Source organism: Schistocerca cancellata, unplaced genomic scaffold (assembly GCF_023864275.1).
Source record: "Schistocerca cancellata isolate TAMUIC-IGC-003103 unplaced genomic scaffold, iqSchCanc2.1 HiC_scaffold_756, whole genome shotgun sequence".
Taxonomy (NCBI): Eukaryota; Metazoa; Arthropoda; class Insecta; order Orthoptera; family Acrididae; genus Schistocerca; species Schistocerca cancellata.
The window spans coordinates 572,717-589,802 of record NW_026046767.1 but is presented as its reverse complement, the minus strand read 5'-3'; the positions used below and the strand labels follow the sequence as shown (position 1 = coordinate 589,802).

At 52.6% G+C, this 17,086-nt stretch overlaps 44 non-coding genes across 44 annotated transcripts; 22 read left to right on the top strand and 22 right to left on the bottom strand.

Annotated features, from left to right (window-relative positions):
• Window positions 1-382: 382 nt before the first annotated feature.
• Trnai-uau (transfer RNA isoleucine (anticodon UAU)) lies at window positions 383-474 on the bottom strand. The gene is given in 2 exon segments: window positions 383-418; window positions 437-474. It is a non-coding gene; the product is annotated as a tRNA-Ile (tRNA).
• Window positions 475-851: 377 nt separating this feature from the next.
• Window positions 852-924, top strand: Trnar-acg (transfer RNA arginine (anticodon ACG)). Its single transcript has one exon. It is a non-coding gene; the product is annotated as a tRNA-Arg (tRNA).
• A 261-nt stretch (window positions 925-1,185) lies between these two features.
• Trnam-cau (transfer RNA methionine (anticodon CAU)) lies at window positions 1,186-1,257 on the top strand. The gene has a single exon. It is a non-coding gene; the product is annotated as a tRNA-Met (tRNA).
• Window positions 1,258-1,495: 238 nt separating this feature from the next.
• Window positions 1,496-1,567, bottom strand: Trnad-guc (transfer RNA aspartic acid (anticodon GUC)). The gene has a single exon. It is a non-coding gene; the product is annotated as a tRNA-Asp (tRNA).
• Window positions 1,568-1,851: 284 nt separating this feature from the next.
• Trnai-uau (transfer RNA isoleucine (anticodon UAU)) lies at window positions 1,852-1,943 on the bottom strand. Its single transcript is given in 2 exon segments — window positions 1,852-1,887; window positions 1,906-1,943. It is a non-coding gene; the product is annotated as a tRNA-Ile (tRNA).
• A 377-nt stretch (window positions 1,944-2,320) lies between these two features.
• Trnar-acg (transfer RNA arginine (anticodon ACG)) lies at window positions 2,321-2,393 on the top strand. The gene has a single exon. It is a non-coding gene; the product is annotated as a tRNA-Arg (tRNA).
• A 261-nt stretch (window positions 2,394-2,654) lies between these two features.
• Window positions 2,655-2,726, top strand: Trnam-cau (transfer RNA methionine (anticodon CAU)). The gene has a single exon. It is a non-coding gene; the product is annotated as a tRNA-Met (tRNA).
• A 595-nt stretch (window positions 2,727-3,321) lies between these two features.
• Trnai-uau (transfer RNA isoleucine (anticodon UAU)) lies at window positions 3,322-3,413 on the bottom strand. The gene is given in 2 exon segments: window positions 3,322-3,357; window positions 3,376-3,413. It is a non-coding gene; the product is annotated as a tRNA-Ile (tRNA).
• A 377-nt stretch (window positions 3,414-3,790) lies between these two features.
• On the top strand, window positions 3,791-3,863 carry Trnar-acg (transfer RNA arginine (anticodon ACG)). Its single transcript has one exon. It is a non-coding gene; the product is annotated as a tRNA-Arg (tRNA).
• Window positions 3,864-4,124: 261 nt separating this feature from the next.
• Trnam-cau (transfer RNA methionine (anticodon CAU)) lies at window positions 4,125-4,196 on the top strand. The gene has a single exon. It is a non-coding gene; the product is annotated as a tRNA-Met (tRNA).
• A 595-nt stretch (window positions 4,197-4,791) lies between these two features.
• Trnai-uau (transfer RNA isoleucine (anticodon UAU)) lies at window positions 4,792-4,883 on the bottom strand. The gene is given in 2 exon segments: window positions 4,792-4,827; window positions 4,846-4,883. It is a non-coding gene; the product is annotated as a tRNA-Ile (tRNA).
• A 377-nt stretch (window positions 4,884-5,260) lies between these two features.
• Trnar-acg (transfer RNA arginine (anticodon ACG)) lies at window positions 5,261-5,333 on the top strand. Its single transcript has one exon. It is a non-coding gene; the product is annotated as a tRNA-Arg (tRNA).
• Window positions 5,334-5,617: 284 nt separating this feature from the next.
• On the top strand, window positions 5,618-5,689 carry Trnam-cau (transfer RNA methionine (anticodon CAU)). The gene has a single exon. It is a non-coding gene; the product is annotated as a tRNA-Met (tRNA).
• A 240-nt stretch (window positions 5,690-5,929) lies between these two features.
• Trnad-guc (transfer RNA aspartic acid (anticodon GUC)) lies at window positions 5,930-6,001 on the bottom strand. The gene has a single exon. It is a non-coding gene; the product is annotated as a tRNA-Asp (tRNA).
• Window positions 6,002-6,108: 107 nt separating this feature from the next.
• Window positions 6,109-6,180, bottom strand: Trnad-guc (transfer RNA aspartic acid (anticodon GUC)). Its single transcript has one exon. It is a non-coding gene; the product is annotated as a tRNA-Asp (tRNA).
• A 284-nt stretch (window positions 6,181-6,464) lies between these two features.
• Trnai-uau (transfer RNA isoleucine (anticodon UAU)) lies at window positions 6,465-6,556 on the bottom strand. The gene is given in 2 exon segments: window positions 6,465-6,500; window positions 6,519-6,556. It is a non-coding gene; the product is annotated as a tRNA-Ile (tRNA).
• A 377-nt stretch (window positions 6,557-6,933) lies between these two features.
• On the top strand, window positions 6,934-7,006 carry Trnar-acg (transfer RNA arginine (anticodon ACG)). Its single transcript has one exon. It is a non-coding gene; the product is annotated as a tRNA-Arg (tRNA).
• Window positions 7,007-7,267: 261 nt separating this feature from the next.
• Trnam-cau (transfer RNA methionine (anticodon CAU)) lies at window positions 7,268-7,339 on the top strand. Its single transcript has one exon. It is a non-coding gene; the product is annotated as a tRNA-Met (tRNA).
• A 238-nt stretch (window positions 7,340-7,577) lies between these two features.
• Window positions 7,578-7,649, bottom strand: Trnad-guc (transfer RNA aspartic acid (anticodon GUC)). Its single transcript has one exon. It is a non-coding gene; the product is annotated as a tRNA-Asp (tRNA).
• Window positions 7,650-7,933: 284 nt separating this feature from the next.
• Window positions 7,934-8,025, bottom strand: Trnai-uau (transfer RNA isoleucine (anticodon UAU)). Its single transcript is given in 2 exon segments — window positions 7,934-7,969; window positions 7,988-8,025. It is a non-coding gene; the product is annotated as a tRNA-Ile (tRNA).
• Window positions 8,026-8,402: 377 nt separating this feature from the next.
• Trnar-acg (transfer RNA arginine (anticodon ACG)) lies at window positions 8,403-8,475 on the top strand. The gene has a single exon. It is a non-coding gene; the product is annotated as a tRNA-Arg (tRNA).
• A 261-nt stretch (window positions 8,476-8,736) lies between these two features.
• Trnam-cau (transfer RNA methionine (anticodon CAU)) lies at window positions 8,737-8,808 on the top strand. Its single transcript has one exon. It is a non-coding gene; the product is annotated as a tRNA-Met (tRNA).
• A 238-nt stretch (window positions 8,809-9,046) lies between these two features.
• Trnad-guc (transfer RNA aspartic acid (anticodon GUC)) lies at window positions 9,047-9,118 on the bottom strand. The gene has a single exon. It is a non-coding gene; the product is annotated as a tRNA-Asp (tRNA).
• Window positions 9,119-9,402: 284 nt separating this feature from the next.
• Window positions 9,403-9,494, bottom strand: Trnai-uau (transfer RNA isoleucine (anticodon UAU)). The gene is given in 2 exon segments: window positions 9,403-9,438; window positions 9,457-9,494. It is a non-coding gene; the product is annotated as a tRNA-Ile (tRNA).
• A 377-nt stretch (window positions 9,495-9,871) lies between these two features.
• Trnar-acg (transfer RNA arginine (anticodon ACG)) lies at window positions 9,872-9,944 on the top strand. Its single transcript has one exon. It is a non-coding gene; the product is annotated as a tRNA-Arg (tRNA).
• Window positions 9,945-10,205: 261 nt separating this feature from the next.
• On the top strand, window positions 10,206-10,277 carry Trnam-cau (transfer RNA methionine (anticodon CAU)). Its single transcript has one exon. It is a non-coding gene; the product is annotated as a tRNA-Met (tRNA).
• A 594-nt stretch (window positions 10,278-10,871) lies between these two features.
• Window positions 10,872-10,963, bottom strand: Trnai-uau (transfer RNA isoleucine (anticodon UAU)). Its single transcript is given in 2 exon segments — window positions 10,872-10,907; window positions 10,926-10,963. It is a non-coding gene; the product is annotated as a tRNA-Ile (tRNA).
• A 377-nt stretch (window positions 10,964-11,340) lies between these two features.
• Window positions 11,341-11,413, top strand: Trnar-acg (transfer RNA arginine (anticodon ACG)). The gene has a single exon. It is a non-coding gene; the product is annotated as a tRNA-Arg (tRNA).
• Window positions 11,414-11,700: 287 nt separating this feature from the next.
• Window positions 11,701-11,772, top strand: Trnam-cau (transfer RNA methionine (anticodon CAU)). Its single transcript has one exon. It is a non-coding gene; the product is annotated as a tRNA-Met (tRNA).
• A 239-nt stretch (window positions 11,773-12,011) lies between these two features.
• Trnad-guc (transfer RNA aspartic acid (anticodon GUC)) lies at window positions 12,012-12,083 on the bottom strand. The gene has a single exon. It is a non-coding gene; the product is annotated as a tRNA-Asp (tRNA).
• A 107-nt stretch (window positions 12,084-12,190) lies between these two features.
• Trnad-guc (transfer RNA aspartic acid (anticodon GUC)) lies at window positions 12,191-12,262 on the bottom strand. Its single transcript has one exon. It is a non-coding gene; the product is annotated as a tRNA-Asp (tRNA).
• A 284-nt stretch (window positions 12,263-12,546) lies between these two features.
• On the bottom strand, window positions 12,547-12,638 carry Trnai-uau (transfer RNA isoleucine (anticodon UAU)). Its single transcript is given in 2 exon segments — window positions 12,547-12,582; window positions 12,601-12,638. It is a non-coding gene; the product is annotated as a tRNA-Ile (tRNA).
• Window positions 12,639-13,015: 377 nt separating this feature from the next.
• Trnar-acg (transfer RNA arginine (anticodon ACG)) lies at window positions 13,016-13,088 on the top strand. Its single transcript has one exon. It is a non-coding gene; the product is annotated as a tRNA-Arg (tRNA).
• Window positions 13,089-13,349: 261 nt separating this feature from the next.
• On the top strand, window positions 13,350-13,421 carry Trnam-cau (transfer RNA methionine (anticodon CAU)). The gene has a single exon. It is a non-coding gene; the product is annotated as a tRNA-Met (tRNA).
• A 239-nt stretch (window positions 13,422-13,660) lies between these two features.
• Trnad-guc (transfer RNA aspartic acid (anticodon GUC)) lies at window positions 13,661-13,732 on the bottom strand. Its single transcript has one exon. It is a non-coding gene; the product is annotated as a tRNA-Asp (tRNA).
• Window positions 13,733-13,839: 107 nt separating this feature from the next.
• Trnad-guc (transfer RNA aspartic acid (anticodon GUC)) lies at window positions 13,840-13,911 on the bottom strand. The gene has a single exon. It is a non-coding gene; the product is annotated as a tRNA-Asp (tRNA).
• A 284-nt stretch (window positions 13,912-14,195) lies between these two features.
• Window positions 14,196-14,287, bottom strand: Trnai-uau (transfer RNA isoleucine (anticodon UAU)). Its single transcript is given in 2 exon segments — window positions 14,196-14,231; window positions 14,250-14,287. It is a non-coding gene; the product is annotated as a tRNA-Ile (tRNA).
• A 377-nt stretch (window positions 14,288-14,664) lies between these two features.
• On the top strand, window positions 14,665-14,737 carry Trnar-acg (transfer RNA arginine (anticodon ACG)). Its single transcript has one exon. It is a non-coding gene; the product is annotated as a tRNA-Arg (tRNA).
• Window positions 14,738-14,998: 261 nt separating this feature from the next.
• On the top strand, window positions 14,999-15,070 carry Trnam-cau (transfer RNA methionine (anticodon CAU)). The gene has a single exon. It is a non-coding gene; the product is annotated as a tRNA-Met (tRNA).
• Window positions 15,071-15,309: 239 nt separating this feature from the next.
• On the bottom strand, window positions 15,310-15,381 carry Trnad-guc (transfer RNA aspartic acid (anticodon GUC)). The gene has a single exon. It is a non-coding gene; the product is annotated as a tRNA-Asp (tRNA).
• Window positions 15,382-15,488: 107 nt separating this feature from the next.
• Trnad-guc (transfer RNA aspartic acid (anticodon GUC)) lies at window positions 15,489-15,560 on the bottom strand. Its single transcript has one exon. It is a non-coding gene; the product is annotated as a tRNA-Asp (tRNA).
• Window positions 15,561-15,844: 284 nt separating this feature from the next.
• On the bottom strand, window positions 15,845-15,936 carry Trnai-uau (transfer RNA isoleucine (anticodon UAU)). The gene is given in 2 exon segments: window positions 15,845-15,880; window positions 15,899-15,936. It is a non-coding gene; the product is annotated as a tRNA-Ile (tRNA).
• A 377-nt stretch (window positions 15,937-16,313) lies between these two features.
• Window positions 16,314-16,386, top strand: Trnar-acg (transfer RNA arginine (anticodon ACG)). Its single transcript has one exon. It is a non-coding gene; the product is annotated as a tRNA-Arg (tRNA).
• Window positions 16,387-16,647: 261 nt separating this feature from the next.
• On the top strand, window positions 16,648-16,719 carry Trnam-cau (transfer RNA methionine (anticodon CAU)). The gene has a single exon. It is a non-coding gene; the product is annotated as a tRNA-Met (tRNA).
• The last annotated feature ends 367 nt before the right edge of the window (window positions 16,720-17,086 follow it).

The window sequence follows — 17,086 nt, the reverse complement described above, 5'->3', positions numbered from 1 at the left end:
GTGCAGCAATTAAAAATCGGATGTCTCTCCCCGGCGGGGAATCGAACCCCGGTCTCCCGGGTGACAGGCGGGGATACTAACCACTAAACTACCGAGGATGCGCTGTAGGCAGCTGCCTGTGTGGGAGACACATGTTGCTAGTACCTGCAAACGTCCTACACTAAGACGGCGAGTGATAGTGCAGCAATTAAAAATCGGATGTCTCTCCCCGGCGGGGAATCGAACCCCGGTCTCCCGGGTGACAGGAGGGGATACTAACCACTATACTACCGAGGAAGACGCAGCTACCGTATCGAATGCACGATTATATTCCTCAAATAGCTGATACATCTCAAACGTAGCCTCCTGTTGCTGTCAGAGACTGTGCCACGAAATAAAAATATGCCCCAGGAGAGGCTCGAACTCACAACCCCGGCATTGCTCACGGCTACTGCCTTATAAGTACCGTGCGCTAACCAATTGCGCCACTGGGGCTACAACACAGGGCCCTCAGTCAGTGGTATTCACTTTGCTGGAAACTAGTGGTGGCCACAGAAACATATGTTCGCCACCTGGTGCCATACTGCGACTTTTGCACCTGACTACGAATGGTTCGTGCTATTCTTGTTTCATATGCTACGCTTACATGCACATCAACCGGCTCTCGTCGTCGAGAAAACATGCGAAAAAGCGCGCCTTGCCTTCTGCTACCTGTCGAACAGCGAGAGCAGATGCGTGGCAAGCTCTAAGTTCTGCAGGCGCACTGCGGCCACGCAGCTGGACGAGAGGTACCTTCCTTGGGGGCTTGCTGAGCCGTGGAGAACACATTTCTTAGCGAATTGCACTTGTCTCGTAGACAAAATGCTGCCGGTGGCCCTGTGGCGCAACGGATAACGCGTCTGACTACGGATCAGAAGATTCCAGGTTCGAATCTTGGCAGGGTCGGCATTTTGTTAGTTTCCGACGAGTAGCTGGGCAGTGGATTTCGTATGTCGCCGCATCGTGGAGTGCTTTGTTACTCCTGTGCTTCTCGCAGCTGCATGTCAGGGCGATCGTGGTAAATATCGCTGCCTGCAAGCGTCAGCGTAGCGTCAGTCGAGCAAAAACGAGATGTTACGCAATCACATGTAGGCGTGTGAAAGCGACGCAGACAACACTGCCCAGGTGTGAGACGTGATGTGACGAAGAGCCAGTACTCTCCCACACAGCAGAGTGGCGCAGTGGAAGCGTGCTGGGCCCATAACCCAGAGGTCCGTGGATCGAAACCACGCTCTGCTAAAAATATTTCTTTTGCAGACTGTGTCCAGCTCGATTACTACGCCCAGAACGTCGGCTGGGGTGCTTTGATTCAGCCTCAGTAGCAAACCCTGATGTGTGAAGAATGCAAGAACCACTTCCTAAGATGTAGCATTTTTTTTAGATTTTGCACCAACTACACTCCTTGATCGCAAACTTTATGCTCTTCCGATCCCCATACGCGCAACTCTCGAACAGGTTTGTGAGATAAAAATCGCATCTCCCCGGCGGGGAATCGAACCCCGGTCTCCCGCGTGACAGGCGGGGATACTAACCACTATTCTACCGAGGATGCGCTGTAGGCAGCTGCCTGTGTGGGAGACACATGTTGCTAGTACCTGCAAACGTCCTACACTAAGACGGCGAGTGATAGTGCAGCAATTAAAAATCGGATGTCTCTCCCCGGCGGGGAATCGAACCCCGGTCTCCCGGGTGACAGGAGGGGATACTAACCACTATACTACCGAGGAAGACGCAGCTACCGTATCGAATGCACGATTATATTCCTCAAATAGCTGATACATCTCAAACGTAGCCTCCTGTTGCTGTCAGAGACTGTGCCACGAAATAAAAATATGCCCCAGGAGAGGCTCGAACTCACAACCCCGGCATTGCTCACGGCTACTGCCTTATAAGTACCGTGCGCTAACCAATTGCGCCACTGGGGCTACAACACAGGGCCCTCAGTCAGTGGTATTCACTTTGCTGGAAACTAGTGGTGGCCACAGAAACATATGTTCGCCACCTGGTGCCATACTGCGACTTTTGCACCTGACTACGAATGGTTCGTGCTATTCTTGTTTCATATGCTACGCTTACATGCACATCAACCGGCTCTCGTCGTCGAGAAAACATGCGAAAAAGCGCGCCTTGCCTTCTGCTACCTGTCGAACAGCGAGAGCAGATGCGTGGCAAGCTCTAAGTTCTGCAGGCGCACTGCGGCCACGCAGCTGGACGAGAGGTACCTTCCTTGGGGGCTTGCTGAGCCGTGGAGAACACATTTCTTAGCGAATTGCACTTGTCTCGTAGACAAAATGCTGCCGGTGGCCCTGTGGCGCAACGGATAACGCGTCTGACTACGGATCAGAAGATTCCAGGTTCGAATCTTGGCAGGGTCGGCATTTTGTTAGTTTCCGACGAGTAGCTGGGCAGTGGATTTCGTATGTCGCCGCATCGTGGAGTGCTTTGTTACTCCTGTGCTTCTCGCAGCTGCATGTCGGGGCGATCGTGGTAAATATCGCTGCCTGCAAGCGTCAGCGTAGCGTCAGTCGAGCAAAAACGAGATGTTACGCAATCACATGTAGGCGTGTGAAAGCGACGCAGACAACACTGCCCAGGTGTGAGACGTGATGTGACGAAGAGCCAGTACTCTCCCACACAGCAGAGTGGCGCAGTGGAAGCGTGCTGGGCCCATAACCCAGAGGTCCGTGGATCGAAACCACGCTCTGCTAAAAATATTTCTTTTGCAGACTGTGTCCAGCTCGATTACTACGCCCAGAGCGTCGGCTGGGGTGCTTTGATTCAGCCTCAGTAGCAAACCCTGATGTGTGAAGAATGCAAGAACCACTTCCTAAGATGTAGCATTTTTTTTAGATTTTGCACCAACTACACTCCTTGATCGCAAACTTTATGCTCTTCCTATCCCCATACGCGCAACTCTCGAACAGGTTTGTGAGATAAAAATCGCATCTCCCCGGCGGGGAATCGAACCCCGGTCTCCCGCGTGACAGGGGGGGGATACTAACCACTATTCTACCGAGGATGCGCTGTAGGCAGCTGCCTGTGTGGGAGACACATGTTGCTAGTACCTGCAAACGTCCTACACTAAGACGGCGAGTGATAGTGCAGCAATTAAAAATCGGATGTCTCTCCCCGGCGGGGAATCGAACCCCGGTCTCCCGGGTGACAGGAGGGGATACTAACCACTATACTACCGAGGAAGACGCAGCTACCGTATCGAATGCACGATTATATTCCTCAAATAGCTGATACATCTCAAACGTAGCCTCCTGTTGCTGTCAGAGACTGTGCCACGAAATAAAAATATGCCCCAGGAGAGGCTCGAACTCACAACCCCGGCATTGCTCACGGCTACTGCCTTATAAGTACCGTGCGCTAACCAATTGCGCCACTGGGGCTACAACACAGGGCCCTCAGTCAGTGGTATTCACTTTGCTGGAAACTAGTGGTGGCCACAGAAACATATGTTCGCCACCTGGTGCCATACTGCGACTTTTGCACCTGACTACGAATGGTTCGTGCTATTCTTGTTTCATATGCTACGCTTACATGCACATCAACCGGCTCTCGTCGTCGAGAAAACATGCGAAAAAGCGCGCCTTGCCTTCTGCTACCTGTCGAACAGCGAGAGCAGATGCGTGGCAAGCTCTAAGTTCTGCAGGCGCACTGCGGCCACGCAGCTGGACGAGAGGTACCTTCCTTGGGGGCTTGCTGAGCCGTGGAGAACACATTTCTTAGCGAATTGCACTTGTCTCGTAGACAAAATGCTGCCGGTGGCCCTGTGGCGCAACGGATAACGCGTCTGACTACGGATCAGAAGATTCCAGGTTCGAATCTTGGCAGGGTCGGCATTTTGTTAGTTTCCGACGAGTAGCTGGGCAGTGGATTTCGTATGTCGCCGCATCGTGGAGTGCTTTGTTACTCCTGTGCTTCTCGCAGCTGCATGTCGGGGCGATCGTGGTAAATATCGCTGCCTGCAAGCGTCAGCGTAGCGTCAGTCGAGCAAAAACGAGATGTTACGCAATCACATGTAGGCGTGTGAAAGCGACGCAGACAACACTGCCCAGGTGTGAGACGTGATGTGACGAAGAGCCAGTACTCTCCCACACAGCAGAGTGGCGCAGTGGAAGCGTGCTGGGCCCATAACCCAGAGGTCCGTGGATCGAAACCACGCTCTGCTAAAAATATTTCTTTTGCAGACTGTGTCCAGCTCGATTACTACGCCCAGAGCGTCGGCTGGGGTGCTTTGATTCAGCCTCAGTAGCAAACCCTGATGTGTGAAGAATGCAAGAACCACTTCCTAAGATGTAGCATTTTTTTTAGATTTTGCACCAACTACACTCCTTGATCGCAAACTTTATGCTCTTCCTATCCCCATACGCGCAACTCTCGAACAGGTTTGTGAGATAAAAATCGCATCTCCCCGGCGGGGAATCGAACCCCGGTCTCCCGCGTGACAGGGGGGGGATACTAACCACTATTCTACCGAGGATGCGCTGTAGGCAGCTGCCTGTGTGGGAGACACATGTTGCTAGTACCTGCAAACGTCCTACACTAAGACGGCGAGTGATAGTGCAGCAATTAAAAATCGGATGTCTCTCCCCGGCGGGGAATCGAACCCCGGTCTCCCGGGTGACAGGAGGGGATACTAACCACTATACTACCGAGGAAGACGCAGCTACCGTATCGAATGCACGATTATATTCCTCAAATAGCTGATACATCTCAAACGTAGCCTCCTGTTGCTGTCAGAGACTGTGCCACGAAATAAAAATATGCCCCAGGAGAGGCTCGAACTCACAACCCCGGCATTGCTCACGGCTACTGCCTTATAAGTACCGTGCGCTAACCAATTGCGCCACTGGGGCTACAACACAGGGCCCTCAGTCAGTGGTATTCACTTTGCTGGAAACTAGTGGTGGCCACAGAAACATATGTTCGCCACCTGGTGCCATACTGCGACTTTTGCACCTGACTACGAATGGTTCGTGCTATTCTTGTTTCATATGCTACGCTTACATGCACATCAACCGGCTCTCGTCGTCGAGAAAACATGCGAAAAAGCGCGCCTTGCCTTCTGCTACCTGTCGAACAGCGAGAGCAGATGCGTGGCAAGCTCTAAGTTCTGCAGGCGCACTGCGGCCACGCAGCTGGACGAGAGGTACCTTCCTAGGGGGCTTGCTGAGCCGTGGAGAACACATTTCTTAGCGAATTGCACTTGTCTCGTAGACAAAATGCTGCTGGTGGCCCTGTGGCGCAACGGATAACGCGTCTGACTACGGATCAGAAGATTCCAGGTTCGAATCATGGAAGGGTCGGCATTTTGTTAGTTTCCGACGAGTAGCTGGGCAGTGGATTTCGTATGTCGCCGCATCGTGGAGTGCTTTGTTACTCCTGTGCTTCTCGCAGCTGCATGTCGGGGCGATCGTGGTAAATATCGCTGCCTGCAAGCGTCAGCGTAGCGTCAGTCGAGCAAAGTCGAGACAAGTCAAGCTGAGAGCTGTAGATGTTACGCAATCACATGTAGGCGTGTGAAAGCGACGCAGACAACACTGCCCAGGTGTGAGACGTGATGTGACGAAGAGCCAGTACTCTCCCACACAGCAGAGTGGCGCAGTGGAAGCGTGCTGGGCCCATAACCCAGAGGTCCGTGGATCGAAACCACGCTCTGCTAAAAATATTTCTTTTGCAGACTGTGTCCAGCTCGATTACTACGCCCAGAGCGTCGGCTGGGGTGCTTTGATTCAGCCTCAGTAGCAAACCCTGATGTGTGAAGAATGCAAGAACCACTTCCTAAAATGTAGCATTTTTTTTTTAGATTTTGCACCAACTACACTCCTTGATCGCAAACTTTATGCTCTTCCGATCCCCATACGCGCAACTCTCGAACAGGTTTGTGAGATAAAAATCGCATCTCCCCGGCGGGGAATCGAACCCCGGTCTCCCGCGTGACAGGCGGGGATACTAACCACTATACTACCGAGGATGCACTGTAGACAGCTGCCTGTGTGGGAGACACATGTTGCTAGTACCTGCAAACGTCCTACACTAAGTTCGGAGAGTGATAGTGCAGCAATTAAAAATCGGATGTCTCTCCCCGGCGGGGAATCGAACCCCGGTCTCCCGCGTGACAGGCGGGGATACTAACCACTATTCTACCGAGGATGCGCTGTAGGCAGCTGCCTGTGTGGGAGACACATGTTGCTAGTACCTGCAAACGTCCTACACTAAGACGGCGAGTGATAGTGCAGCAATTAAAAATCGGATGTCTCTCCCCGGCGGGGAATCGAACCCCGGTCTCCCGGGTGACAGGAGGGGATACTAACCACTATACTACCGAGGAAGACGCAGCTACCGTATCGAATGCACGATTATATTCCTCAAATAGCTGATACATCTCAAACGTAGCCTCCTGTTGCTGTCAGAGACTGTGCCACGAAATAAAAATATGCCCCAGGAGAGGCTCGAACTCACAACCCCGGCATTGCTCACGGCTACTGCCTTATAAGTACCGTGCGCTAACCAATTGCGCCACTGGGGCTACAACACAGGGCCCTCAGTCAGTGGTATTCACTTTGCTGGAAACTAGTGGTGGCCACAGAAACATATGTTCGCCACCTGGTGCCATACTGCGACTTTTGCACCTGACTACGAATGGTTCGTGCTATTCTTGTTTCATATGCTACGCTTACATGCACATCAACCGGCTCTCGTCGTCGAGAAAACATGCGAAAAAGCGCGCCTTGCCTTCTGCTACCTGTCGAACAGCGAGAGCAGATGCGTGGCAAGCTCTAAGTTCTGCAGGCGCACTGCGGCCACGCAGCTGGACGAGAGGTACCTTCCTTGGGGGCTTGCTGAGCCGTGGAGAACACATTTCTTAGCGAATTGCACTTGTCTCGTAGACAAAATGCTGCCGGTGGCCCTGTGGCGCAACGGATAACGCGTCTGACTACGGATCAGAAGATTCCAGGTTCGAATCTTGGCAGGGTCGGCATTTTGTTAGTTTCCGACGAGTAGCTGGGCAGTGGATTTCGTATGTCGCCGCATCGTGGAGTGCTTTGTTACTCCTGTGCTTCTCGCAGCTGCATGTCAGGGCGATCGTGGTAAATATCGCTGCCTGCAAGCGTCAGCGTAGCGTCAGTCGAGCAAAAACGAGATGTTACGCAATCACATGTAGGCGTGTGAAAGCGACGCAGACAACACTGCCCAGGTGTGAGACGTGATGTGACGAAGAGCCAGTACTCTCCCACACAGCAGAGTGGCGCAGTGGAAGCGTGCTGGGCCCATAACCCAGAGGTCCGTGGATCGAAACCACGCTCTGCTAAAAATATTTCTTTTGCAGACTGTGTCCAGCTCGATTACTACGCCCAGAACGTCGGCTGGGGTGCTTTGATTCAGCCTCAGTAGCAAACCCTGATGTGTGAAGAATGCAAGAACCACTTCCTAAGATGTAGCATTTTTTTTAGATTTTGCACCAACTACACTCCTTGATCGCAAACTTTATGCTCTTCCGATCTCCATACGCGCAACTCTCGAACAGGTTTGTGAGATAAAAATCGCATCTCCCCGGCGGGGAATCGAACCCCGGTCTCCCGCGTGACAGGCGGGGATACTAACCACTATTCTACCGAGGATGCGCTGTAGGCAGCTGCCTGTGTGGGAGACACATGTTGCTAGTACCTGCAAACGTCCTACACTAAGACGGCGAGTGATAGTGCAGCAATTAAAAATCGGATGTCTCTCCCCGGCGGGGAATCGAACCCCGGTCTCCCGGGTGACAGGAGGGGATACTAACCACTATACTACCGAGGAAGACGCAGCTACCGTATCGAATGCACGATTATATTCCTCAAATAGCTGATACATCTCAAACGTAGCCTCCTGTTGCTGTCAGAGACTGTGCCACGAAATAAAAATATGCCCCAGGAGAGGCTCGAACTCACAACCCCGGCATTGCTCACGGCTACTGCCTTATAAGTACCGTGCGCTAACCAATTGCGCCACTGGGGCTACAACACAGGGCCCTCAGTCAGTGGTATTCACTTTGCTGGAAACTAGTGGTGGCCACAGAAACATATGTTCGCCACCTGGTGCCATACTGCGACTTTTGCACCTGACTACGAATGGTTCGTGCTATTCTTGTTTCATATGCTACGCTTACATGCACATCAACCGGCTCTCGTCGTCGAGAAAACATGCGAAAAAGCGCGCCTTGCCTTCTGCTACCTGTCGAACAGCGAGAGCAGATGCGTGGCAAGCTCTAAGTTCTGCAGGCGCACTGCGGCCACGCAGCTGGACGAGAGGTACCTTCCTTGGGGGCTTGCTGAGCCGTGGAGAACACATTTCTTAGCGAATTGCACTTGTCTCGTAGACAAAATGCTGCCGGTGGCCCTGTGGCGCAACGGATAACGCGTCTGACTACGGATCAGAAGATTCCAGGTTCGAATCTTGGCAGGGTCGGCATTTTGTTAGTTTCCGACGAGTAGCTGGGCAGTGGATTTCGTATGTCGCCGCATCGTGGAGTGCTTTGTTACTCCTGTGCTTCTCGCAGCTGCATGTCAGGGCGATCGTGGTAAATATCGCTGCCTGCAAGCGTCAGCGTAGCGTCAGTCGAGCAAAAACGAGATGTTACGCAATCACATGTAGGCGTGTGAAAGCGACGCAGACAACACTGCCCAGGTGTGAGACGTGATGTGACGAAGAGCCAGTACTCTCCCACACAGCAGAGTGGCGCAGTGGAAGCGTGCTGGGCCCATAACCCAGAGGTCCGTGGATCGAAACCACGCTCTGCTAAAAATATTTCTTTTGCAGACTGTGTCCAGCTCGATTACTACGCCCAGAACGTCGGCTGGGGTGCTTTGATTCAGCCTCAGTAGCAAACCCTGATGTGTGAAGAATGCAAGAACCACTTCCTAAGATGTAGCATTTTTTTTAGATTTTGCACCAACTACACTCCTTGATCGCAAACTTTATGCTCTTCCGATCTCCATACGCGCAACTCTCGAACAGGTTTGTGAGATAAAAATCGCATCTCCCCGGCGGGGAATCGAACCCCGGTCTCCCGCGTGACAGGCGGGGATACTAACCACTATTCTACCGAGGATGCGCTGTAGGCAGCTGCCTGTGTGGGAGACACATGTTGCTAGTACCTGCAAACGTCCTACACTAAGACGGCGAGTGATAGTGCAGCAATTAAAAATCGGATGTCTCTCCCCGGCGGGGAATCGAACCCCGGTCTCCCGGGTGACAGGAGGGGATACTAACCACTATACTACCGAGGAAGACGCAGCTACCGTATCGAATGCACGATTATATTCCTCAAATAGCTGATACATCTCAAACGTAGCCTCCTGTTGCTGTCAGAGACTGTGCCACGAAATAAAAATATGCCCCAGGAGAGGCTCGAACTCACAACCCCGGCATTGCTCACGGCTACTGCCTTATAAGTACCGTGCGCTAACCAATTGCGCCACTGGGGCTACAACACAGGGCCCTCAGTCAGTGGTATTCACTTTGCTGGAAACTAGTGGTGGCCACAGAAACATATGTTCGCCACCTGGTGCCATACTGCGACTTTTGCACCTGACTACGAATGGTTCGTGCTATTCTTGTTTCATATGCTACGCTTACATGCACATCAACCGGCTCTCGTCGTCGAGAAAACATGCGAAAAAGCGCGCCTTGCCTTCTGCTACCTGTCGAACAGCGAGAGCAGATGCGTGGCAAGCTCTAAGTTCTGCAGGCGCACTGCGGCCACGCAGCTGGACGAGAGGTACCTTCCTTGGGGGCTTGCTGAGCCGTGGAGAACACATTTCTTAGCGAATTGCACTTGTCTCGTAGACAAAATGCTGCCGGTGGCCCTGTGGCGCAACGGATAACGCGTCTGACTACGGATCAGAAGATTCCAGGTTCGAATCTTGGCAGGGTCGGCATTTTGTTAGTTTCCGACGAGTAGCTGGGCAGTGGATTTCGTATGTCGCCGCATCGTGGAGTGCTTTGTTACTCCTGTGCTTCTCGCAGCTGCATGTCGGGGCGATCGTGGTAAATATCGCTGCCTGCAAGCGTCAGCGTAGCGTCAGTCGAGCAAAAACGAGATGTTACGCAATCACATGTAGGCGTGTGAAAGCGACGCAGACAACACTGCCCAGGTGTGAGACGTGATGTGACGAAGAGCCAGTACTCTCCCACACAGCAGAGTGGCGCAGTGGAAGCGTGCTGGGCCCATAACCCAGAGGTCCGTGGATCGAAACCACGCTCTGCTAAAAATATTTCTTTTGCAGACTGTGCCCAGCTCGATTACTACGCCCAGAGCGTCGGCTGGGGTGCTTTGATTCAGCCTCAGTAGCAAACCCTGATGTGTGAAGAATGCAAGAACCACTTCCTAAGATGTAGCATTTTTTTTAGATTTTGCACCAACTACACTCCTTGATCGCAAACTTTATGCTCTTCCTATCCCCATACGCGCAACTCTCGAACAGGTTTGTGAGATAAAAATCGCATCTCCCCGGCGGGGAATCGAACTCCGGTCTCCCGCGTGACAGGGGGGGATACTAACCACTATTCTACCGAGGATGCGCTGTAGGCAGCTGCCTGTGTGGGAGACACATGTTGCTAGTACCTGCAAACGTCCTACACTAAGACGGCGAGTGATAGTGCAGCAATTAAAAATCGGATGTCTCTCCCCGGCGGGGAATCGAACCCCGGTCTCCCGGGTGACAGGAGGGGATACTAACCACTATACTACCGAGGAAGACGCAGCTACCGTATCGAATGCACGATTATATTCCTCAAATAGCTGATACATCTCAAACGTAGCCTCCTGTTGCTGTCAGAGACTGTGCCACGAAATAAAAATATGCCCCAGGAGAGGCTCGAACTCACAACCCCGGCATTGCTCACGGCTACTGCCTTATAAGTACCGTGCGCTAACCAATTGCGCCACTGGGGCTACAACACAGGGCCCTCAGTCAGTGGTATTCACTTTGCTGGAAACTAGTGGTGGCCACAGAAACATATGTTCGCCACCTGGTGCCATACTGCGACTTTTGCACCTGACTACGAATGGTTCGTGCTATTCTTGCTTCATATGCTACGCTTACATGCACATCAACCGGCTCTCGTCGTCGAGAAAACATGCGAAAAAGCGCGCCTTGCCTTCTGCTACCTGTCGAACAGCGAGAGCAGATGCGTGGCAAGCTCTAAGTTCTGCAGGCGCACTGCGGCCACGCAGCTGGACGAGAGGTACCTTCCTTGGGAGCTTGCTGAGCCGTGGAGAACACATTTCTTAGCGAATTGCACTTGTCTCGTAGACAAAATGCTGCCGGTGGCCCTGTGGCGCAACGGATAACGCGTCTGACTACGGATCAGAAGATTCCAGGTTCGAATCTTGGCAGGGTCGGCATTTTGTTAGTTTCCGACGAGTAGCTGGGCAGTGGATTTCGTATGTCGCCGCATCGTGGAGTGCTTTGTTACTCCTGTGCTTCTCGCAGCTGCATGTCGGGGCGATCGTGGTAAATATCGCTGCCTGCAAGCGTCAGCGTAGCGTCAGTCGAGCAAAGTCGAGACAAGTCAAGCTGAGAGCTGTAGGAGATGTTACGCAATCACATGTAGGCGTGTGAAAGCGACGCAGACAACACTGCCCAGGTGTGAGACGTGATGTGACGAAGAGCCAGTACTCTCCCACACAGCAGAGTGGCGCAGTGGAAGCGTGCTGGGCCCATAACCCAGAGGTCCGTGGATCGAAACCACGCTCTGCTAAAAATATTTCTTTTGCAGACTGTGTCCAGCTCGATTACTACGCCCAGAGCGTCGGCTGGGGTGCTTTGATTCAGCCTCAGTAGCAAACCCTGATGTGTGAAGAATGCAAGAACCACTTCCTAAGATGTAGCATTTTTTTTTAGATTTTGCACCAACTACACTCCTTGATCGCAAACTTTATGCTCTTCCGATCCCCATACGCGCAACTCTCGAACAGGTTTGTGAGATAAAAATCGCATCTCCCCGGCGGGGAATCGAACCCCGGTCTCCCGCGTGACAGGCGGGGATACTAACCACTATACTACCGAGGATGCACTGTAGACAGCTGCCTGTGTGGGAGACACATGTTGCTAGTACCTGCAAACGTCCTACACTAAGTTCGGCGAGTGATAGTGCAGCAATTAAAAATCGGATGTCTCTCCCCGGCGGGGAATCGAACCCCGGTCTCCCGGGTGACAGGCGGGGATACTAACCACTATACTACCGAGGATGCGCTGTAGGCAGCTGCCTGTGTGGGAGACACATGTTGCTAGTACCTGCAAACGTCCTACACTAAGACGGCGAGTGATAGTGCAGCAATTAAAAATCGGATGTCTCTCCCCGGCGGGGAATCGAACCCCGGTCTCCCGGGTGACAGGAGGGGATACTAACCACTATACTACCGAGGAAGACGCAGCTACCGTATCGAATGCACGATTATATTCCTCAAATAGCTGATACATCTCAAACGTAGCCTCCTGTTGCTGTCAGAGACTGTGCCACGAAATAAAAATATGCCCCAGGAGAGGCTCGAACTCACAGCCCCGGCATTGCTCACGGCTACTGCCTTATAAGTACCGTGCGCTAACCAATTGCGCCACTGGGGCTACAACACAGGGCCCTCAGTCAGTGGTATTCACTTTGCTGGAAACTAGTGGTGGCCACAGAAACATATGTTCGCCACCTGGTGCCATACTGCGACTTTTGCACCTGACTACGAATGGTTCGTGCTATTCTTGTTTCATATGCTACGCTTACATGCACATCAACCGGCTCTCGTCGTCGAGAAAACATGCGAAAAAGCGCGCCTTGCCTTCTGCTACCTGTCGAACAGCGAGAGCAGATGCGTGGCAAGCTCTAAGTTCTGCAGGCGCACTGCGGCCACGCAGCTGGACGAGAGGTACCTTCCTTGGGGGCTTGCTGAGCCGTGGAGAACACATTTCTTAGCGAATTGCACTTGTCTCGTAGACAAAATGCTGCCGGTGGCCCTGTGGCGCAACGGATAACGCGTCTGACTACGGATCAGAAGATTCCAGGTTCGAATCTTGGCAGGGTCGGCATTTTGTTAGTTTCCGACGAGTAGCTGGGCAGTGGATTTCGTATGTCGCCGCATCGTGGAGTGCTTTGTTACTCCTGTGCTTCTCGCAGCTGCATGTCAGGGCGATCGTGGTAAATATCGCTGCCTGCAAGCGTCAGCGTAGCGTCAGTCGAGCAAAAACGAGATGTTACGCAATCACATGTAGGCGTGTGAAAGCGACGCAGACAACACTGCCCAGGTGTGAGACGTGATGTGACGAAGAGCCAGTACTCTCCCACACAGCAGAGTGGCGCAGTGGAAGCGTGCTGGGCCCATAACCCAGAGGTCCGTGGATCGAAACCACGCTCTGCTAAAAATATTTCTTTTGCAGACTGTGTCCAGCTCGATTACTACGCCCAGAGCGTCGGCTGGGGTGCTTTGATTCAGCCTCAGTAGCAAACCCTGATGTGTGAAGAATGCAAGAACCACTTCCTAAGATGTAGCATTTTTTTTTAGATTTTGCACCAACTACACTCCTTGATCGCAAACTTTATGCTCTTCCGATCCCCATACGCGCAACTCTCGAACAGGTTTGTGAGATAAAAATCGCATCTCCCCGGCGGGGAATCGAACCCCGGTCTCCCGCGTGACAGGCGGGGATACTAACCACTATACTACCGAGGATGCACTGTAGACAGCTGCCTGTGTGGGAGACACATGTTGCTAGTACCTGCAAACGTCCTACACTAAGTTCGGCGAGTGATAGTGCAGCAATTAAAAATCGGATGTCTCTCCCCGGCGGGGAATCGAACCCCGGTCTCCCGGGTGACAGGCGGGGATACTAACCACTATACTACCGAGGATGCGCTGTAGGCAGCTGCCTGTGTGGGAGACACATGTTGCTAGTACCTGCAAACGTCCTACACTAAGACGGCGAGTGATAGTGCAGCAATTAAAAATCGGATGTCTCTCCCCGGCGGGGAATCGAACCCCGGTCTCCCGGGTGACAGGAGGGGATACTAACCACTATACTACCGAGGAAGACGCAGCTACCGTATCGAATGCACGATTATATTCCTCAAATAGCTGATACATCTCAAACGTAGCCTCCTGTTGCTGTCAGAGACTGTGCCACGAAATAAAAATATGCCCCAGGAGAGGCTCGAACTCACAGCCCCGGCATTGCTCACGGCTACTGCCTTATAAGTACCGTGCGCTAACCAATTGCGCCACTGGGGCTACAACACAGGGCCCTCAGTCAGTGGTATTCACTTTGCTGGAAACTAGTGGTGGCCACAGAAACATATGTTCGCCACCTGGTGCCATACTGCGACTTTTGCACCTGACTACGAATGGTTCGTGCTATTCTTGTTTCATATGCTACGCTTACATGCACATCAACCGGCTCTCGTCGTCGAGAAAACATGCGAAAAAGCGCGCCTTGCCTTCTGCTACCTGTCGAACAGCGAGAGCAGATGCGTGGCAAGCTCTAAGTTCTGCAGGCGCACTGCGGCCACGCAGCTGGACGAGAGGTACCTTCCTTGGGGGCTTGCTGAGCCGTGGAGAACACATTTCTTAGCGAATTGCACTTGTCTCGTAGACAAAATGCTGCCGGTGGCCCTGTGGCGCAACGGATAACGCGTCTGACTACGGATCAGAAGATTCCAGGTTCGAATCTTGGCAGGGTCGGCATTTTGTTAGTTTCCGACGAGTAGCTGGGCAGTGGATTTCGTATGTCGCCGCATCGTGGAGTGCTTTGTTACTCCTGTGCTTCTCGCAGCTGCATGTCAGGGCGATCGTGGTAAATATCGCTGCCTGCAAGCGTCAGCGTAGCGTCAGTCGAGCAAAAACGAGATGTTACGCAATCACATGTAGGCGTGTGAAAGCGACGCAGACAACACTGCCCAGGTGTGAGACGTGATGTGACGAAGAGCCAGTACTCTCCCACACAGCAGAGTGGCGCAGTGGAAGCGTGCTGGGCCCATAACCCAGAGGTCCGTGGATCGAAACCACGCTCTGCTAAAAATATTTCTTTTGCAGACTGTGTCCAGCTCGATTACTACGCCCAGAGCGTCGGCTGGGGTGCTTTGATTCAGCCTCAGTAGCAAACCCTGATGTGTGAAGAATGCAAGAACCACTTCCTAAGATGTAGCATTTTTTTTTAGATTTTGCACCAACTACACTCCTTGATCGCAAACTTTATGCTCTTCCGATCCCCATACGCGCAACTCTCGAACAGGTTTGTGAGATAAAAATCGCATCTCCCCGGCGGGGAATCGAACCCCGGTCTCCCGCGTGACAGGCGGGGATACTAACCACTATACTACCGAGGATGCACTGTAGACGGCTGCCTGTGTGGGAGACACATGTTGCTAGTACCTGCAAACGTCCTACACTAAGTTCGGCGAGTGATAGTGCAGCAATTAAAAATCGGATGTCTCTCCCCGGCGGGGAATCGAACCCCGGTCTCCCGGGTGACAGGCGGGGATACTAACCACTATACTACCGAGGATGCTCTGTAGGCAGCTGCCTGTGTGGGAGACACATGTTGCTAGTACCTGCAAACGTCCTACACTAAGACGGCGAGTGATAGTGCAGCAATTAAAAATCGGATGTCTCTCCCCGGCGGGGAATCGAACCCCGGTCTCCCGGGTGACAGGAGGGGATACTAACCACTATACTACCGAGGAAGACGCAGCTACCGTATCGAATGCACGATTATATTCCTCAAATAGCTGATACATCTCAAACGTAGCCTCCTGTTGCTGTCAGAGACTGTGCCACGAAATAAAAATATGCCCCAGGAGAGGCTCGAACTCACAGCACCGGCAGTGCTCACGGCTACTGCCTTATAAGTACCGTGCGCTAACCAATTGCGCCACTGGGGCTACAACACAGGGCCCTCAGTCAGTGGTATTCACTTTGCTGGAAACTAGTGGTGGCCACAGAAACATATGTTCGCCACCTGGTGCCATACTGCGACTTTTGCACCTGACTACGAATGGTTCGTGCTATTCTTGTTTCATATGCTACGCTTACATGCACATCAACCGGCTCTCGTCGTCGAGAAAACATGCGAAAAAGCGCGCCTTGCCTTCTGCTACCTGTCGAACAGCGAGAGCAGATGCGTGGCAAGCTCTAAGTTCTGCAGGCGCACTGCGGCCACGCAGCTGGACGAGAGGTACCTTCCTTGGGGGCTTGCTGAGCCGTGGAGAACACATTTCTTAGCGAATTGCACTTGTCTCGTAGACAAAATGCTGCCGGTGGCCCTGTGGCGCAACGGATAACGCGTCTGACTACGGATCAGAAGATTCCAGGTTCGAATCTTGGCAGGGTCGGCATTTTGTTAGTTTCCGACGAGTAGCTGGGCAGTGGATTTCGTATGTCGCCGCATCGTGGAGTGCTTTGTTACTCCTGTGCTTCTCGCAGCTGCATGTCAGGGCGATCGTGGTAAATATCGCTGCCTGCAAGCGTCAGCGTAGCGTCAGTCGAGCAAAAACGAGATGTTACGCAATCACATGTAGGCGTGTGAAAGCGACGCAGACAACACTGCCCAGGTGTGAGACGTGATGTGACGAAGAGCCAGTACTCTCCCACACAGCAGAGTGGCGCAGTGGAAGCGTGCTGGGCCCATAACCCAGAGGTCCGTGGATCGAAACCACGCTCTGCTAAAAATATTTCTTTTGCAGACTGTGTCCAGCTCGATTACTACGCCCAGAGCGTCGGCTGGGGTGCTTTGATTCAGCCTCAGTAGCAAACCCTGATGTGTGAAGAATGCAAGAACCACTTCCTAAGATGTAGCATTTTTTTTAGATTTTGCACCAACTACACTCCTTGATCGCAAACTTTATGCTCTTCCGATCCCCATACGCGCAACTCTCGAACAGGTTTGTGAGATAAAAATCGCATCTCCCCGGCGGGGAATCGAACCCCGTTCTCCCGCGTGACAGGCGGGGATACTAACCACTATTCTACCGAGGATGCGCTGTAGGCAGCTGCCTGTGTGGGAGACACATGTTGCTAGTACCTGCAAACGTC